Source organism: Tenrec ecaudatus, chromosome 7, assembly GCF_050624435.1.
Source record: "Tenrec ecaudatus isolate mTenEca1 chromosome 7, mTenEca1.hap1, whole genome shotgun sequence".
Taxonomy (NCBI): Eukaryota; Metazoa; Chordata; class Mammalia; order Afrosoricida; family Tenrecidae; genus Tenrec; species Tenrec ecaudatus.
Window position 1 is genome coordinate 19,583,576 of NC_134536.1, and position 20,462 is coordinate 19,604,037.

General features: G+C 47.7%; 1 protein-coding gene and 1 pseudogene across 4 annotated transcripts in view; both read right to left on the bottom strand.

Annotated features, from left to right (window-relative positions):
* SASH1 (SAM and SH3 domain containing 1) overlaps positions 1-20,462 on the bottom strand; it is a 373,743-nt gene that overhangs the window by 211,869 nt on the left and 141,412 nt on the right. The gene's annotated exons all lie outside the window — the stretch shown is intronic.
* On the bottom strand, positions 6,666-6,763 carry LOC142453958 (U6 spliceosomal RNA; annotated as a pseudogene).

Here is a 20,462-nt window from a genome sequence, read left to right on the forward strand (position 1 = left end):
GAACTGCTGACCTGTACTCCTTTGACTCATATACTATTATTTACCCTTTTCACGAAGGAGTGTGTAAGGGATTTTTTAAAAGGACATATTAATAAGAGACCAGAGATTATGCTTCCAAAAAGCTCACTGCCATCAAGTCAATTCTGACTCTTAGTAAACCTATAGAAGTAGAATTTTCCCTGTGGGTTTTTGAGACATTATAACTCTTTACAGGAATAGAAAGCCTCTTTTTTCTTCTGAGGAAGAGCTGGTAGTTTTGAACTGTTGACCTTGCAGGTAGCAGTCACACACATAGCCACTACACCACCCCAGCTCCTTATAGAGACAACGCCTACATTATGCACGGAGATGTTTAAAAGCAAAGCTGGGGAGCATCACTCAACAACCAAACTGCTTCACCCATCCTGTCCCTTTGATAAACTGTACACAACGAAATCGCCTACTTCGCTGTCCCGTCCCTCAATACAGTGGTGGCAAGTTCTCTCCACCCCACCTTCCCTGCCTCCATTAAATTGAAAAGTTCCGCTTAAAACTTGGTTGGCTATTTTGAGGTGCCGCAATGCTGTGTACAGAGGTCACAGATTCTCACATGACCAAGCCAAGAAAGCAGGAGCGCATTACAATCTTCTCCAGAGTGCAAAGGCTCTGCAGCATGAACAATAACAGCAACAATTATTTTAGGATTATTGGCTCTCGTATAACTTCAAAATAAAAGGTACTGATGTCAGTATAACTTTCCGAGAAAAGATATGCTGTTTCATTAAAACAGAGGAAGGTGTGATAATCCTTACCCCCTGCTTTTTGCTTTATCTTTTTAAAATCAGTAAATCAGCACCAATAAAACCTACAGCTGTCCAGTCAATTTGACATATAACCACACTGTAGGGCGGAGCAGAACTGCTTGGTAGGGTTTCCAGGGCTGTCACCTTTGGTCGGGGAGCCCTGGTGGTCTAGTGCGCTACACAACGGGCCGCTAACTGCAAGGTCGGCAGTTTGACACCACCAGCAACTCCAAGAGAGAAAGATGAGGCTTAAGATGTCCAGTCTCAGGAACGCACAGGGCCAGTTCTACCCTATCTCACAGTGCTGCTGTGAGTCGAATTGACTCAATGGCAGTGAGTCTGGAGTTTGGTCATCTTTACGAAAGCAACTTTACGGGGTCGCTGTGATTCAGAATTGCTTTGGATGGGTTTGGCTGGTTCATCTGTCTTTCTCAGTAGACCAAGTATTGACTAGGGGAAACAGCAGTGTAGGGATCCTTTGTCTTGACTCCACCGCTCTCACAGAAGAAGCACCAGTTTGGATACCAAGCAAGGAGATTTTTATGGTAGTCAAAGCCCACTAAGGGCTATGAAAAAGAGACACTCCCATTTCTGTTCCCAAAAATAGTGAAGACAAAAGGGGGATTCAAAAAAAATGGAAACAATACAATCTTTCAAAAGGCTCTTCGACTGTCAAATTCTTTCAGTTTAGAATCTCAGAAACATTATCTTCCTTGTCCTGCGATCTAACTCCGCTGTTTTTCACATAGAGAGCCTTAGGCTCCCCTACCCCTGGCCCCCTGCCCCCATGCAGGCAGGGCCATTTCCGCTTCATGGGGCATTCCTTGAGATGGCCTTTCCTGTGGCCTGTGCATACAGACACACTCACACACGCACATGCACAAAGGCTCACTTCTCTCCATTGGCTCCCCCCCCCCTGCTCTTTCTTGGAGCTGCCTCACACAATAGAATATATAAATAACTGAACTTGGTAAAGATTCATCAAAAGAGCAGGCTGCCCCAGGAATGTCTCAATGAGCTCCTCACAGGCACGCGGCGTGGCAGCACACCGGGGTCACGGCTACTTCTTTAAATAGTGCCATGGTCAGGCTCTTGTGAGGCAGTTCCCTGTGCAGGGAGGCGCGTGACAGTGCTGAGAGGGGTCTGTCTGAATTCTCCAAGGCATGTTCAGTTGAGCAAGCAGGCACTGGCTGCCTGCGCCCTCTCCCCCTTCAGCGAGCACCAATGTGCTTAAAAGAGATGAAATGGATAAATGGATCACCTAGGAACATTCCCTTACAACCTCCCCACCCCCAACCCCATGATCCAGAAATTGGTGTTGCCTACCCTTTATCCAATGAATGGTCTCAAAAATCAGATGATGCTGACTCCAACTGCCAAAAAAGGCACTTACAAAGAAGCCTTGTTCTAGAAATGAGGTCACTGGACAGTCCTTCCATTAAGAACAAACCGATTTGGCTCGCAGAGGTCACCTATTGGGGCAGGAAGCCCATCTTTCGGCCTATGAACAAACATCTGGCCCAAGTCTTCTGGGTTGAAAAGTCAATTTCCTGATCTAAATGGAATACACATGAAAAGGGTGTGGGGTGTGGTGGGGGGGGGAGACAAATATTCATTTTGGGGAAGGAGAACACTTCAACAATGGCATAGGGAATGGAGCGTCTCTAAAACAGGGCTACTCCTTAGAGATAAAGCAGTAATAAAACCTTTTATTATGATGATGGGATTTCTTCCAGTAATAATAATGACCGAAATGCAAAATTCAATACACACACATCTCTATAGGCACCAATGACGTGCCCATCATCTGCCTTTCCAGTTAGATGCTCCTAAGGAGCATGCCTGTCCCCTGCTAGCATGTCCCCCTGTGTTGGAGACATCATAGAGATGCTCAGATAGTATTTAAGAGAGAGCAGAGAAACAAAGCCACTCACTCACTGGCAAAACCATGAATCCATCTACTGCAATGTATACTAGTTAGTCACAATTTGAGGAGCCCTGGTAGCACAGCGGTTATGCATTGGGCTGCAATCTGCAGGGTTGGCAGTTCAAAACCACCAGCCGCTCTGCAGCAAAAGACAGGCTTTTCTACTCCTGTACATGGTCAGAATCTTGGAAACTCACAGGCCAGTTATCCTCTGCCTTAGAGAGTCACCATGAGTCATTTTTGACTTGATAGCAGGATCTACTTTTGAATCCTGAGATAGAAAAAAAGAACATTGAATTAAAAGCATGAAGCTTGAAACTTGAATTGGAGAGATAGGCAAGTGTTAACTAATGTAAAAAATCTTTCAAAGCTGGTTAAAAGTACACTAGAATAATGCTTTTAGGCCTCTTCTAATTAGGTCACTTAATTTAAGACTAGTGTTTGCATCCATAGATAATATCCTGTACTTCTGGCTAGTCTTCTACTGATTCAAATTAAGGAGGTTTCATTGCGTTCATGGTTCATCCATGAAACAAATATTTATTGAGTGTCTACTATGTCTCAGACACAGTATTGGGTATCAGCCATAGATAAGCCTGTTTACAGAAGCCTCTGCGTGGGCCTGGGAGCAGGACAGGTCAATAACAGGTGTTCATGTGCAATACAGATCTGTCTGAGGAAGGAGAGGGCACTGATGTGTCTGTGGCTGACTTCCCATGTGGGAAGTTGGATTTGATGCCTAGCCAGTATGACGCATGCCCAGCCACCACCCCTCCGCCAGCAGAGGGGTGTGTGTTGCTATAATGGTGAGCAGGACTCAGCGGGGCTTCCGGACAAAGACAGATGAGGGACCAAGGGCTGACTTACTTCCAAAAATCAGTCACTGAAAACCCTACGGACCACAGCAGTTCAATCCACAACCGCTCACGTGGATAGCTCAGGGCGGGGCAACTTTCAGTTCCATTGAGCATTGGTCATCCATGAGTCATATATCAATCACATGACCGCTGACAGCAACAAGACAGGAAGGAGAGGAGCAAGAAGGACCATCCCCTGATAAGCGAGTTGAGTTCACAAAGGAGGAGCTCTCTCCTGAAGACCACACCACCCACCAGCCAGTCCAGGAAGCACAGGAAAGGTGTTCTTGGACAGACGAAAAGGCAGAGGGATTGAAACATGGTGTAAAGTCCAGTGCGGAGGGCAGGATAACATGTGAGAGGGCGGAACTTGTAAGCTAAGGATCCAGAGTTTGTTTGCATTCTCTCAGTGCATCCTTACATGTAATGTCACCCCTGACCTTCCAATCAAAAAGCACAGAGCAGGCATGTAAGCATGCGCCACAGTTTAATCCACTCTTATCAATAAATATACAAAATGAATGACAATATATTACCTGGGATGATTTGAACAAGGAGCCCTGGTGGTGTAGTACTTATGCGCTGGTCTGCTAACCTCACACGGTCAGCAGTGCAACACCACCAGTCGCCCTGTTGGAGAAAGATGAGGTTTTCTACTCCCCTAAACAGTAACAGTCTTGGAAATCCACAGGTGCAGATCTGCTCTGTCCTAAAGGGTTTCCATGCGTCCAAATAGACTCGATGGTAGCAAAATGATTTGGACACGGTACCAGGAAAGACCAGTCCCTGGAGAAGAACCACCTGCTTGGTAAAGTAGAGGGTCAGAGCACAAGAGCAAGACCCTTGATGAGATGGATTGACACAGCGGCTCACAACGTGACAATGGCGCGGAAGGCCAGGACTGAGCAGTGTTTCTTGTTGCACACAGGGTCACTCTGAGGTGTTCCAGTAATTGATGAACATGCTGGTGAGGCATCTGGAAGGGACTGTGCCCTGCCAAAGGGACACACAGCTGTGTCTTGGAAGTACAACCAGAATGCTCCTTAGCATGAGGATGGCAACACTCAGTCTCATATGCTTTGACCATGAAACAAACAAACAAACAAACAAGTAGCAAACTCACTGCTATGGCGTCAATTCCAACTCGTGGTGACAGAGGAGAACTGCCCCTTTGGGTTTCCCAGACATTCCAGGAGTAGACAGCCTCATCCTACCCCTCCCCGTGGAAAAGTTGTGGGTGCAAATTGCCAAACTTGTGGTTAGCAGCTCAAGGTAGAATCCACTACATGACCAGAGCTCTTCCCAGGCTCCTGGTAAGGGGCATCATGCTTGGTAGACTCTTAACCAGATGGACGGACACAGTGGCTGCCACCATGTGCTCAAGCATAAGAACAATTGCAAGGCAGGTGCAGGACCGCTTGGTGTCTTGTTCTGTTGTGCATCGAGTCGCCATAAATCAGGACCAGCGTGACAGCACCTAACAACAACAATAACAACAAGGACATCCATGGTTCCTGAATTTGCCGTTCAATCTAATGCACTAAACAAGTACAGCGAAGTAGGGAAGCAATTATCCTGGACTGAGTCTTGTCTGGCCAAAATATCCATTGAGATTCAAATCCCTGTACCTGTGGCGGGAGGTAATCCCATGCGGGAACAGGGTTTTCTGTGATTTATTAAGAGGGCCCTGCCCGTGAAATCTGTGTCTTGACCCTTCTCAAAACACAGACTGAGAGCCCCGCAAACAGTCCGGCGAGAGACAGACGTTCTGAGGAAACTGCCTAGGAACACTGAGCTACCGAGAGTTTTGAGGCTGATTTTTGGCAAGTTGATTTCCAGGTCTTTCTTTCAGGCACCTTAGAGTGGATCAGAACCTCCTCCAGCATTTTGCTTCTCAGCTGTGCTCCTGAACTACTTGCACCCCTGTGGGCCTCCCCAGACTCAGGATGTCCCTGCTGCCGAATCACTCTGCTTCTTTCTGCACCCTCTTCCCACTCGGAAACTTGAGCCTCGTCAAGCAAATACACCTTCAGGTCCTTGACCAGGCGTGGCTGCGAGGGAACCCCGAGCAAGGGAGCTCTGAGTGAGGCAGCCTGTGCATTATGCAAAGAGCTGGCATGGGTGTTGAGCGTGCAAATTCAAGGTGGGATTGGCCACAGTGGAGCCCTGGTGGCAAGGTCAACAGTTCAAAACCACCACCGCTTTATGGAACAAAGACAAGGCAGTTCTATCCCGTCTGAAAGGGTCACTATGAGTCAGCATCGACTCGATGGCAGTGAATTTGGTTTGGTTTTGGTGGTCAGTCACGGTGCCATTGTAACTGCTAGTCTGGATGAGAAGCTTGATTTACAAGCTACCTTGTGCCCAATTCCAGTCTCTTCTCGTCCAGGCTCCCCACTGCCATCAATTCTACCAGACACTTAAAAGTACCAGATAACCGTTCCTGCTCAAACCCCCACAGATGGCTCCTTATGGCTTTAATTACACAGCTAAGTGGTAGACTGAATCGTATGACTAAACCAGCCATTTAAAGTTGGCATTTCAATGATAAGAAAGTGGCACAAATGATAATGAAGGTGCAGATGTTGGTGCATGATCATATATACACACTCATCACCTGCTGTCACCACACGGAGCATCACATGACATCATGCTCCCGAATGGCCTTTCGAAGGAAGCCTGGTGGCATGGGGTGACACACTGAGATGCTAACCACAGGCCAGCGGTTGGAACCCACCAGACGCTCCATGGGAGAAAGATGAGGCTACCTGTCCCCACAAAGAATTCGAGTCTCAGAAACCCAAAGCGACGGTTCCACTCTGTCTCAGGGGCCACTCTGAGTTGGAAGACTGGACTTTCTACTCCTGTCAGCAGTCACGGTCTCGGAAACCCACAGGGGGTCGCTGTGAGTCAGTCTCGCCTCGATGGCGGGGAGTGAGAGTTGGCAGGAGGAATGTTTGCCTTGCACCGCCTTTCCGATACGGCGACGTTCGTTTTACTTTTGAAGTGCATTGAGTGCCACCTAGATTGCCAGGGCTGCTGGGTAATTCCGAAGCCACCCTAGGAGAGTACCCACGAAAAGCCCTGGGCACCCTGGGGAGGAATGTGGAACACTTCAATAATGTGCAGGTCATGCTTGCCCAAAGGCCATGCTAATTTTTTCTCGTTCATTCCAATATTAGTATATGGGCTACCCCCCTTGGTATTTTATAGCAGTCAAACCAATCAGGGTACTGCTGCTTGGAGGATCTCGGGCCCACATCTCCCACCAGCTCTTTGATCCGAAGTCCTTCGCAACTTCCCGGGCTCTCGATTTTTCCTTAACTCTAAAATGAAGCGATGAAAGAGATACTTGAAACCTCTTCCGTTGCCAACATCCTGGTTGGCCATGAGCAGTTGTTGAGGTGCAGGGACTGGCTTAAGGATTCACCAAGTAAGGGGTGGGGTCAGCCGTCTGGACAGAAAGCCATACGTTGTGCCTACATGGTCAGGGAGACTGAAGTAGTCCTCACTTCTGCACCTCGCAATCACACAGCGTCTTCACAATTTTGCCAGGTTGGCTGGGGTAAAGACTTTTTAAACTAAATGTTGGCACAAGATTCCGAACGTTTATCCTGGGGATTCCTCCTGACAAATTACCGAAAAGAAACCAGAAGCTCTGGTGATCGCATGCTTATGATGACCTGTTTTCTAATACTGAAACATTGGCAAAGAGCCATCATATTCCACAACAGAGGGACGGTCAAGTGCATGACGGGAAGCCTTGTTACCCAGCAAAACATTCGCCGGGAGGACATAAAACCGCACAGGAAAGAACAATGTAACTCTGAGAAATGAGTCCCTACGCCCGAAGGTGACACGGTGGCGGCAACAATGGGCCCAAACCTAACAACACAAGGATGGCCCGGGACCAGGTGATGTTTCATTCTGGGTGGACAGAGGGTCACCGAGAGTCAGAGCCGATGAGACAGCACCTAGCAGCAACGACAACCATGCGTGAAGGTGAAGCTCGTCTGCTGTGATTGTGACCTGGGGCTGTTATTAGCTACCATTGAGTTGGTCCCCAGACCATGGCCACCCCGTGCACAGCAGAACCCAACTCTTCGGACTCCTGTGGCACCCCAAAGTTGGTGACAGGTGTGGCTGTGATCCTAGGGTGGATCACTGCGAGACATGGGCAGATTTTTGGAAACAGATGGCCAGACCGTTCCTCTTACTGCCTTAGCCTGAAAACGCTGCTACAACTTGACCGATGAGTGGTGCCTGAGCAAGAGGAGCACTGGCTGAGGTCTCCAGGTCTCCCACGTGGACGTGAAGTAACTCAACCCAAGCTCACGGCCATCGAGTCAATTCTGACGCAGAGGGATCCTGCGGGGCAGGAGAGAACTGTCCCTGTGGGTTTCAGAGACGGTCATGTTTTATGAGAGTAGAAAGCCTCATCTTTCTCCGGAGGGGAGAGGCTGGTGGTTTCGAACTGCCGACCTTGTGCTCTGTAGGCTAGCATGTAATCCACTGCGCCAACAGGGTTCTTGCCACAGAGTAGGAACTCAATAAATATTGTTTGAATAAATAAGTAATATTCATTCAAACTGCTGATACCTTAGGATGGTGGCATTTTGAGTTAAATCACCAAACAGTTTTCTGTCTTGTGACTGGACTGTGAAATAATAAGCATGATTAAAATTAATGCTCGCAATCGACATGTATTGATTAGCTACTGTCTACAGACACGGTCTTACACACAAGACGCTCTGCTGTGCTACCCACTCATTCCCCTTCCAAAGCATGCTGGGTATTTCTCCACCTCCAGAGCCAAGCCATGGCAAGGAGAGGCAAGCTCCGGCCAGCCAGATGTCCCCATCGGTGTGTTCCCCAGATGAGGAACACAGCCGTCTGCAGGGACAGTGGCCCTGCTGAAGCCCCGGTCACCAGCGCCTCCCACCACGAGGTCTCTGGCGTGATGAACAGCTGCGCTTTCTCAGGACTCACCCAGCCTCCACCCAGGACTTCCAGATTCTCTCTGTACACAATCGCTAGCCCTGGGATGATTAAATCCCCGAATCCAAGAAACCAAGCAAGAGCTCTTTGCCGAAGACCATCTCCGGGATGGCCTCTCACAGTCCTGCGGGTCATCTCTGCAGGCTTCCCTGAGGGGTGCTGCAGCGTGTGGCTCCAGGTTTACACAGCAGATTGTTTCCGAGAGGCACGGGCCATCCAGAATGGCTGAAGAAGTCACCCATGGACCCTGCCCAGAACCAGCATCCCATAAAACCAGTAAGAGTCACCTGAAGGAAGGACCAACAAATTTCCCCCTCAGTATTTCCTTAAGCCACGTGAATCATAACCAATATTCAGGCACCACCTTCTTCTTCTTCTTCTTCTTCTTATTGGATGCACACAGCGCACAGCTTCGGCGGAGGGCGCTGGGCTGCCTGTCCTGCGCCAGAGAAGGACTTGCTCTGGGTCAGCAGCCAGGCCGCTTCACCTTGAGCTTTCTGGGCTTCGGAGTCTACCTTCTCTACCGCTCCTCCGGCTTCTCCACGGAGCGCTGCTCTTTGTGAAGGTGCTCCGTGCCCTTGGCTCTTTCTCTCCCTTCTCTCTCTTTCCAGCAGACTCAGACCGCGGGGGTGACAAGCCAGTGGGAGACCTCACACAGGCACCAGTCGGTGGCAGTATTCTTTTATTTTTTTTTATACATCTATTTTTTTATATTGGTGGGGGGGGGGGCGGGTAGGAAAGCCAGCAGCCCCTGGGCTGAGCCCGCTACAGTGGTAGCTTCTTGTTCCATGGGGTTCAGGAAGGCTTTGAGGAAATAGAAGTGGTTTGGAAAACTCCGGTGTAGTTGCTCTGTATGTTGCGATGGGTGGAAGAGAGGGAGGGAAGGAGTGAGGGGGTGGCCCTCACACCCTCCTCTGGCCTTGGACTAGGTCCTGGACCCCTGCAGCTGAGCCAAGGCCACTCTCAGTCCTGATGGAGAACGACCAGCAAGAAGGGCCACACGCCACCCATGTTGGCGGAGATGGCGAGCTACACATACATGAGCCTCCGGGTCAGCCCGGCCTGGCTCCAATGCGCTCAGTGCACAACTTTGCGGTAAGCGACTTGGGCTGGAACTTGGTAATGTCACCTCAACCCTCTATTTATATATTTTTTAATTTAAATTTCATTTTATTGGGGGCTCTGGCAGCTCTTATCACAATCCATACATACATCCGTTTTGTCAAACACATCTGTACATAAGTTGTCATCATCTTTTTCCAGTTTCTTTTCACTTGAACCCCTGGCATCAGCTCTTCATTTTTCACCCTCTCTCCCCTGTGCCCCTTTGATTATTTATAAATGATTCATGTTTTTCATGACTCATACCGACTGCTGACCCATTTCATCCACTTCTTTTTGTTTTTAATAATTTTATTAGGGACTCATACAACTCTTATCGCAATCCATACATACATCAGTTGTGTAAAGCACATCTGTACATTCATTGCCCTCATCATTCTCAAAACATTTGCTCTCCACTTAAGCCCTGGCATCAGGTCCTCATTTTTCCCCTCTCTCCCTGCTCCCCCCTCCCTCACGAACCCTCGATAATTTATAAATTATTATTTTGTCATGTCTTGCCCTGTCCGACGTCTCCCTTCACCCCCTTTTCTGTTGTCCGTCCCCCAGGGAAGAGGTCACATGTAGATCCTTGTAATCCGTTCTCCCTTTCCAACCCACTCTCCCTCTACGTTCCCAATATTGCCACTCACACCACTGGTCCTGAAGAGATCATCCGCCCTGGATTTCCTGTGTTTCCAGTTCCTATCTGTACCAGTGTACATCCTCTGGTCTTATAACAATCTATACATCAATTGTATCAAGCATATTTGTACATACGTTGACATCACCATTTTCTAAACATTTATTTCCTATTTGAGCCCTTAGTATCAGCTCCTCTTTTTCCCCTCCCTCACCCACTCCCACCCTTGTGAACCCTTAATAAATTATAAATTATTATTGTTTTCATATCTTACACCGACCGCTGTCTACCTTCACCATGTTTTTGTTGTTCATACCCCTGGGGGTTGGGGGTGGGGTCATTTCTTGATCATTGTGATGGGTTCCCCCTTCCTCTTCTCCTCCTCCCACCTTCCCCCTACCCTCCTGGTATCACTACTCCCATTCCTGTTCCTGAGGGGTTATCTGACCTGGATTCCACTTATCATGAGCTCTTATCTGTATCTGTACACATGCTCCGGTCTAGCCAGAACTGAAAGGCAGGACTGGGGCCTTGAGTGTGTGTGTGTGTGTGTGTGTGTGTGTGTGTGTACAGTATTCTTACATAACTACATTCCCAGTGCTTCCAGTCAGTAGCTTACGATTGAGAAAGAGCCTCACTTTGACCTGCTCGTGCAGGCAAATAGCCAAGACACACCCCTTTCTCCCTCGAGTCCACTAACCCCCAGTAACCCTGAGCTGGTAAAGTCATGATAAACACTCCTGAATCATGCCAGCAAAGGGTGACTTGCTCCCCTCCAGGATATTTAGGTAGGAAAACCAGTCAGACATTCCAGCCACCACTGGTTTCCAAGGCCTCTCACTTGCTTGGCTTATCAAGTAGCTTGTCCAATAGCCAGGCGGCCTAGGAGAGGGAGAGCCCAGATGGACACCGCCCAGCATCCCCTGAGTGCTCTGCTCTAATCGTCCAGTTGAACCAATCCACTGCATCTGGGCTCTGTGCCCTGCCGCGGGCCGTGTGCTGCTCCACGTCGATGGAGCCATGGCATATCCTTCTGCCCTGTACCCACTTCATTTGTCCCTGGCTGGACTACATGGACTTTAATTGGCACTGTTATCACCACATCCTGTCTAGACAGAAAGCATAGATGGAATTACTCCTGTCCCGTTCAGTGACGGACAAACCAAGAGGCCAGATGGCATGCACCACCGACACGGGGATGCGGGTGGGTTTCCATTCAGCCCCGAGGTGGGGGACACTGCTCTCCGCTACAGAAAGCCAGAGAAGCATATACCTTGATGCTCCACAGTGAGCGTGGAGACCTGGCCTAGGAGTACCTGGCTGTGAGCAGATCGTGGCGAAGCCGAGCGTAAGTGGTAAAGCACTTTCGGCCGAAGTCCTGCTTGGACTCTGTTTTGCTTGCATTCTGAAAGCACGGGCTCTCGGGACATCAATGCACAAAAGGATGATTGTATCCTCTCCGTTGTCCACGGGCAGCCTCTGTTGGTTCGCAGTGCCAGGGCTTGGATGGCTGGTCTCTCGAGGGGTGTGGCAGACTGCTTTGATTCCCGAGCTGCAGATGGGGCCACCAAGCCCCTAACTCACACTGAGAGTGATCAGTTGCCTTCAAAATGATTCCACCGCAGGCACCTCCATGTGTGTTACAGTACAGCTGGACTCTTGAGGGTTCCCAATGGCTCTTGTTTTGGGGGGCAGTGGGGAGAGGGGCTGAGGAGGAAAGTAGAGCACCAGGCCTTTCTTCTGAGGCAACTCTGGGGTACTCAAACTATCAACTTTTCCATATGCATCTGAATGCATTCCCTGTTTGCACCCCCCCTCCACACACACACACAACCACCCCTGGGCCTCCAACAAGCTAAGAGGAGCCCTGAAGTTTAAAGCATTTATATAAAAGCTTATCAATAATAAAGTTACTTGCATTAAAAAGAAAAGAAAACAAAATACTATGTCCTTAAAAGGATTCATCCTGCAGACCAAGGTCATGGCCAAGCACAGAAGCTTTGACTTCAGTGGTTCTCAACCTTCCTCATGCCGCCACCCTTGAATAGTTTCTCATGTTGTGGTGTGCTGCCACCCCGCACAACCATACAATTATTTTTGTTGCTAATTCATAACTATAATTCTGCTACTGTTATGAATGGGGCGACACCTGTTAAAGGGTTGTTTGACCCCCAAAGGGGTCGCAATCCACAGGTTGAGAACCCCTGCTTTCGACAGAGCAGTTCCCAGCAAAGCAAACAGCAAACTCACTGCCATCGGATTGATGCGGACTCAAAGAGCTACCCCTACCAGAGTCGCTGGTGGTTTCGAACTTTGGATCCTGTGGATCGCGGGCCAACATGCAACCAGTACATCACCAGCCCGCCTCGCTCCCAGCAAGTCACTCTCTAAGTCCCACTTGTTTACAGGATAAAACCAAAAAACCCAACCCACGTCTGCCAAGTCCATCCTGCCTGGTAGCAGTACCCTGTAGAGCAGCCCAATGCCCGTGCAGGGTTCCACACTGCCAACCAACTGAGTGCTCAACCATTGTGGGTTTGGAGGGCTTCTTCTCCAAAAGCAGAGGAGGGTTGATGTGGCATCGACGGCGACTTGTGGATGCGAGGAACTCAGTGTGACAATGGCACCTTGTCCACTGCTCCTTTAGAAACCAAAAGCCAAACTCACCGCCATCGAGTCGAAGACATCGACTCACTGCAACCCTATAGGGCAGGGTAGAACTGGCCCCATGAGTTTCCATGTCTACAACCCTGTCTACCAAGAGTAGAAAGCCCTGTCTGTCTCCTAGAGACCTGGGGGTTTTGAACTACTGACCTTGCAGTTCGCAGCCCAAATACGTAACCACCAAAGTGCTCCATCTGAAGGGTATCAAAAAGTACCGCTACCAGGATTCCATAGGAATCCATCTAGGCATGGGTTCATTCCCAACAGAAACAAGTTCAGCCGCGTCTCGGTGGCCAGCAGGTGGCTGAAGACAAGTTCTCTCAGAAGTACAGTTATCTTAGTCTTGCTAGGGTTCTTTAAAACAAAACAAAACAAACAGTCCCACTGAAACAATGACTCTCAGGGTATCTCTTGGGTCAGTAAATTCAAGACAGAGAGGTCACCAACTGTCTTTGGGGATTCTCAAAGGTTTCGCTTCATAGATTTTCTTGAAGGACACAAGACAATCGCAGGGGTTTATTATGAACTTTTCAGAAAATTGAAAACTGCCTTGGTGAGAAAAAGGCCAGGAAAGCTGCTCCGGGGAATAGTTTTCCATCTTAAAAAGGTACCTGCTCATTCTTCCAGGGTCTGCCAGGGCTGCCCCGCAAGAATCTCATTGGGAAGCCTTCCTCCTTCCTCCCTACAGTCCCAACTTTATCCTTCCAGACTGCCTTTCGCTCCTCAAAGTCAATGACCATTGAAAAGGTATGATCTGAGTCCCTGCAGGGTGCTCAAAGCATCATTTGAACGAGGTGTCTCTCTAAGAATCCTTTGGGGGAGGGTCAGAGAGAGAACTTCAGAAGGGGGGAGGCCTAGATGGAGAATGGAGACCCAGACGTTGAGAAACTACAGCTTGATATTTCGATACTTTTCCTTCATGAAAGTCTCTAGAACGTTGTAGCAATACTCTTGGATTCACTTTTTATCTATTTTATTTTAATAAATCATTTTATCGGGTACTCTTAAAACTCTTACAACAATCCATACATCCATGGTATCAAGTACATTTGTACCTACGTTGCCATTGTCATTTCCAAAACATTTTCTTTCTACTTGATCCTTTGGCATCAGCTCCTCTTTGTGCCCCTCCCTCCCCCACCTTTCATATAGACTCATCTATCAGCGACTGCTATTGTTCTAATCTGGAAGAGCATTTAATGCGGTATCTTCCTGACAACAAGATAACGTGCCAAAAGTGATGGCTTTGTTATTGTTGGAGGGTGTTAAGTTGATGCAGACCCACAGGGCCCCATGTGAGTGAGGGCGACTGCCCGGAAGAGGGCTTCCTGGGCTGTCCTCACAGGTGGTCCCCAACAGCCAGGGAGTGAGTCAAACCACCAAGCTTTCAGCCAGCAGTCATGTGCTTCACATTCTCCACCCATCCTAGCCTATGAATAACAAACAATATTCCGTTTAATCCCTTGGATGCTTGCAGATCATTAACTGCCTTTCAGAGCATTATGCTATTTTTCCTTGCTACACTTGGAGTTTAGAAGAGCAAAAGGCATTCTGAAATCCTCCTTCTCTTTTTTTGTGTCCCTCCTCCAGGGCTAAGGACAGCAGTTCTGATATTGGGCGGCAGAGAGGAGGGCGGAATTAGAAAGGTCATCCATTTCCATCCAAACACCCATTCTGTTTGAAGACCTAAAATGAAAAGGTATGCCACTGATTAAGGGAAAATGACCATGAATGTCCTGGCAATAATCCCTCAGCGGGACCAGTCAGTTCCTCATTACCATATAAATTGTTTTCAAGTCTGGTCTAAGAAGCGACCATGAATAATTGGGTATTGTTTGTCTTCCAAGAAGCTGAATGATTGAAGGGGACCCCATCAGGTTGCAAAGAGCCGTTCTGAGTATGCCTGTGTAAATTTGTATTGCGCTTTGCTTGGGATGAAAGCACTGTGACTTGAGTCCAGGGTCCTCACAGATGCTGAGCGAGGGAGCACCTGGCTGAAGACTTGGCATTGCGAGCGTCAATTACAGGAAGTGGGGCCACACCTGTTCACGATCTGGCTGACAGAGCGAGGGTTGCCAAATTCATGGCTGCCCCAGGGGGCAGGTTGGGGACCCCATGGTGTTGCTTCTCCGATGAGAACCCCTGCTGGCTCCAAGACTGGTCCAGCTACTTCCAGACTGTCCACTGCCTCTTTGGACCGATTCTGAAACAGGCAGACTGGTTCCTGGTATACCTTTAAGGCCACGCGAATTTCCTATGAAAACCTGGACAGGAAAGCACCGGGCTAACTAACGCAAAGAGTAATTTCAGAACATTGTTTCCTACATGGAATGGTCCAAAACTCACAGGTATGCAGGGGAGGGAAGGGTTGGCAGGCTCCGAAAATAAACTCAGCAAAAAAAGAGTCTTTGATTGGGAGTTAGCCCAAAGTGCCAAAGCCAATGAACACAATTACAGCTCTGATTTCTCTGCCAGGAAAAGCAGGTACTTGCTTCTAATAATCCCACTGCCCACCCTACGCCGGGCATGCAGCCGCACACGCTGCAGCCACCAAGGCCCTTGTCAATTAGAGAGAGCGTTAAAATGACATCCCATCTGCTCGACAAATGTCAGTGAGCTCCCACCACCTGTTGAGGGGCTGTGGGGACAGTAGCGGGTACAGCGGCTTGACACAGGTTGGCATATTTATATAAACAAAGAGCCACTTGATTCCGCACGCACCCTCTCCCGCCCACTCCACCCCCTTCTCTGCCAGAAATCTCTGGAATAGTTTTGCAGTGGTATTTCGTCCTCAGAGGACGGTCAGACGTATTCAAATAGCATTCCTCAAGAACCACGGGGTGTTGGAAAAGACACAGGAAGCCTCAACAGGTAGAAAAAGCAATAGTTAAGTTATTGGGGTTTTCTCCCCTTAAAAATTATTTAATTTTGGGGAACAGGGCACAAGCAAACACTCACCTATGCAGATGTCTACATGACCGCTTCAGTAGCCCGGGGTCATGGTTCTGCACGCGTGTCGCTGTGTTCGTGATCTCTAGTCATGTTATTTCACCAACATTCGCTTAGACTCACTACCTCTGAACTTTGTAATTATTCTTGACTCAGCCTCCATTTTGCCCTCACAAAGGAGCGTAAAGAGAAAAATGTAGCCTATAAGATTGAAGCTTGACTTAAAGATGGATTTCATCAGAGTGAAGATTAAGACTCTGGAACCAGCAGAGAAGAGATCTATAAAAAGTTATCTGGAAACGACAGATTTCTAGAAACGACAATGCTATGTTACAAGCAAGATACAGAACTGCTACCCAGAGGCTTCCCCCAGGGGCAGACTACCCGACAAACAAGAACAGCGTGTGCTACAGGAATCCACAAAACAGGGGCTCTGGCTGTCCCCAGCAAAGATCCATAGGTGCTATGTCAAGCTGTATCTGTTCTGTTCAGTCTCTGTGAATGGGGTTTCCTCCTACCTATGACTCAATGTAAAGAAGACCCAAATTCTCACATCTGGACCACAAGGTAATATGATAAATGGAGAAAAGGTTGAAGTTGTCAAGTTTTCTCTCTTGCTTGGGTCCACAATCAGTGTTCATGGAAGCAGCAGTCAAGAGAGCAAAAGCCTTAGGTAAAACTGCTGCACAAGCCCGCTTTTGAGTATTGAAGAGCAAGTCTGTCGCTCTGAGGACTAAGGTGTGCCTGACTCAAGCCATGGCATTTTCAGTTGCCTCATGTGGATGTGAAAGTTGGACATCGAATAAAGAAGACTGAAGAAGAATCGATGCATTTGAATTGTGGTGCTGGAGAAGAATACTGAAAGTCCCATGGACTACTGAGAGGACAAACTGCTCTGTCTTGGAAGAAGCAGGACCAGAGTGCTCTTCAGAGACAAGGACGGCAAGGCTTCATCTCACAGACTTTGGATTTGTCAGGAGAGACCAGTCCCTGGAGCAGGACATCCCGCTTGTTAAAGTGGATGGGCAGCGCAGGAGAGGCAGACCCTCTGGAGGTGCATTGGCACAATGGCTGTATCAATGGGCTCAGGCAGAACAACAAATGTGAGGAGGGTGCAGGACCAACCAGGCAAGATTTATTCTGGTTCGATGGGTTGCGATGGGTCAGAACCTACTCAACGCCACCTAACAACAGCAAGAACAACAATAACAAAGTCCATCTTCAAGGAGCCCAAGTGGTGTAGTCAGTTACGCATTGGCCTACTAACTGTAAAGCCAGAGGTTCAAAACCACTGAGAGAAAGATGAGGCTGTCTGCACCCACAAAGCTCTCCAGTCTCAGAACCCCCCAGAGGCAGTCTAGTCCATCCGCTGGGTTGCTACGTGTCCCAATGGGCTCGATGGCAGTGAGTTAGTTATGAGCCCATCTTGTGGTGTCCACTTCTTTCTTCCTCCTCTGCTCCCTACCTCTCATGTTCCGTTTAATCGTTTTTTCTCTTTTCCCTCTGTGTCACTTGGTGTGTCTTTCTCTTCAATCACACCACCCTTGAATTTTGTCTGCTGACGAACACCCCTACCTATCCCTCCAGCTCCCATCAGAGACCACCTCTAAAGCCTTGTGTACAGGCCCACCTCCTCCTGTGTCTCCATGAAGCAAGACCCTCCCCTTCCTCCATGTGACTGGGGCCACCAATTGCCTTGGAGTCCACTAAAACTCATGGTGAACTCCGCGTGTGACAGGGTACCACCGCACTCTTTATGTGGCTTTTCTTCTACAGAGTCTGCGGGTGGACTCTTTCCGGGTGGCAGGAGAACCTGCCAAGACTTTGCATCGCCCAGGGATGCTGAGTTCCCTGAGCAGGGTCCTGTAGACTTCTCCCTTCTAACACTCCACACACTCCATTTTAATGAGTATGTCTCCTTCCTTCGACTATCAGCTGCTTGTAGGCGGGCATCAAGGTTCTGACTGGTTCTGTCTTATCCTTAATGTCTAGCACAGTAGCAGACACAATAAATACTAAAAACATAGGAAAGACTCATGGAATACTTATAACAGCTGTCAGACACTGTTTTCTGCATGTTTGTAATAGAATCTACCTTTGCAGGTGGTTAACATAGACCGAGATAATGAGTAATCAGACTATTTGAGCAAGTGGTTAAAAAAAGTTTGGCTAATTTGGTTGTATACATCACACACCATTTAATTCTTTAGGAGTATTTATTTTATTTTTATGCTGAATGGGACGGCCTTGTCTTTGTATCTTTCTGTCACTCATTTTAAGGGGAAACAATTTGAGTTTTCTGTCTCTGAAAGTATTTGAGTTTCTGTCTTACATGGGTTCTGGAATTTGCCAGTCTGACTATACTGTGTTCTCATGTTAAAGGTGATGAAATGAATATTTACAAATATTAAGAAATTTTCCCCAAACCACTCACTCACGTTTAAGGGGCAGAGCAGGTTTTGTTTTCCCCAATTGAAAATATCATCTTCTGGATTTTGACCACGACTAAGTGCTAGCCAGCTGTAAAGTACTCCGGTTTATGGCGGTATAATTTACACTTAGTAAAGTTCAAAAAAATTATTACTGTACTATGAGTTTTACAATCACACAACCACCACCCCAGTTGGGATATAGAGTAGTTACATCAGTCCAAAGGCTTCCCTCTAGGGACAGATTGCCCAATAAGGAGACGGGCATGTGGTTGGAGCATTAAGGGCATGGCAGTCTGAAGTAAAGAGCCAGAGGTGACAGGCAGACAGGACACAAGATAATAGGGTGCCACTGTGGAAAACAGCTGGCAGGACACTGACACCAGCTGCAGTGAGTGGGGATGTGCTGGTGGGAAATCATGTTCATGCAGAGTCGCCAAGCTGTGCAAGCTCAGTTTGCTACTTGACATTTGGGAACTAAGGGGTATGTGATGGACTGAATTGTGTTTGTTAACACAAAATGTTTATTAACTTGGCTGAACCACGATTCTCAGTGGTTTGATGGGTTATGTAATGATGTAATTTGGCAGTTATATAATGAAGGAGGCATTTCTCAGAGGGTGGTCAGCCATCAGTTATAAGGAGCTTGGGGTGTGGCCTCAGACAGAGCCCATGTAAAGGGAGTTTCCTGGAGTGTAAGCTGCGTCACCTTTAGTAGGGTATCTTGTTGTCTAATGGCACCGAGTGAGTTCAGACTCCTAGTGACCCAAGTACAACAGAATGAAACACTGCCTGGTCCTGCGCCATCTTCACAATTGTTCTTAAGGTTGAGCCCATTGCTGTAGCCCTTGTGCCGGTCCATCTTGTTGAGTGAGGACTTCTCCTTTCTCACTGCTCCTTTGCTTTCCCGAGCCTGACGTCCTTCTCAAGAAGGTAAAAGGAGAGAGAAGTAAGCAGAGAACAAGGGACTTCAGTAGAAGAGACAGGAATGGAAGGAATCCTTTGTACGCAGAGTCCCTGCTCTGAGAACTTTCTAGACCCAGGAGAAGACTGATGTCAAGGTATGCGGAGGTCTCCAAGGAACGTTGGACCTACAGGTGTTGCAAGGAGACAAGGACTTCCCCCAGAGCTGGCTGATCTTCCCTAGAGTTGACATCCTGAATTAGAACTTCTGACCTCACAAGCCGCAAGAGAAAACATTTCTGATCAGTAAGCCCTTGCCTTGTGATATTTCTGCAGCAGCATATGATAACGAAGACAGGTACAACCTCACCATCCATTTTCTGCCATCAGCCATGTAAGAATGTGCCAATAGCATAATCCCAGGGCTCATGTGTCTGGTCCCATCCGACACATAGTGAACCGAAACACACGCTCAGATGGCGTCCACCTGTATGTTTGTATCATGCCGCTTGTGATCCACGCCCCCCCTCCCCCCCGTGCCATGGAGATCAGCAGAGGTCTAATGAACAGTGGGATCAAGCATCAGAAGACAGGAAGTGAGTGTGCAAGGCTTTAAGGATTATTTCCAGTGAGAAACGCTTGTGGAGCTCTGCTGAGGTCCCGCCAATAAACATTATTTGACAAACAAGGGAAATGATTTCCAAGAGTCCTAAGTATTATTTATTTTGATTATCTTAGACTTGAACAAAACCACACCCCTCAGATCAACTTTTATAATATTTACTTCTTTCTAAGTATGAACTTTTGTGTAAATGTCCAAATGTTTATTTCCAATGTTCATACTTATTTGCTATGGTAAAATCAAAACCTTACAGTGATATAGTTCTACATGCAGATAAAATGAAACAGCAACAACTAAGGTGGATATAAAACTGAAAGCTTACAGTTGAGAAAAAGAAAAGGATTTCTCTCTATAAACTTTCACTTAATTCACAATAAAATAATTTAAAAAAAAGAATAGGATATGTGAATTCCTAAAGGCAATTCTAAAAGTAACTTCCTTTTAAAAATGTAAGGAATCAGAAGAGACTTATTCTGTAGAATTCTCTGAATTAATGAGTGCCAATAGTAATACTAGTACTGAAATTACCAATACCAATAGGAATACAATTTCTTACAAATTCTGCATCGGTAGTAAGTAATCATGGT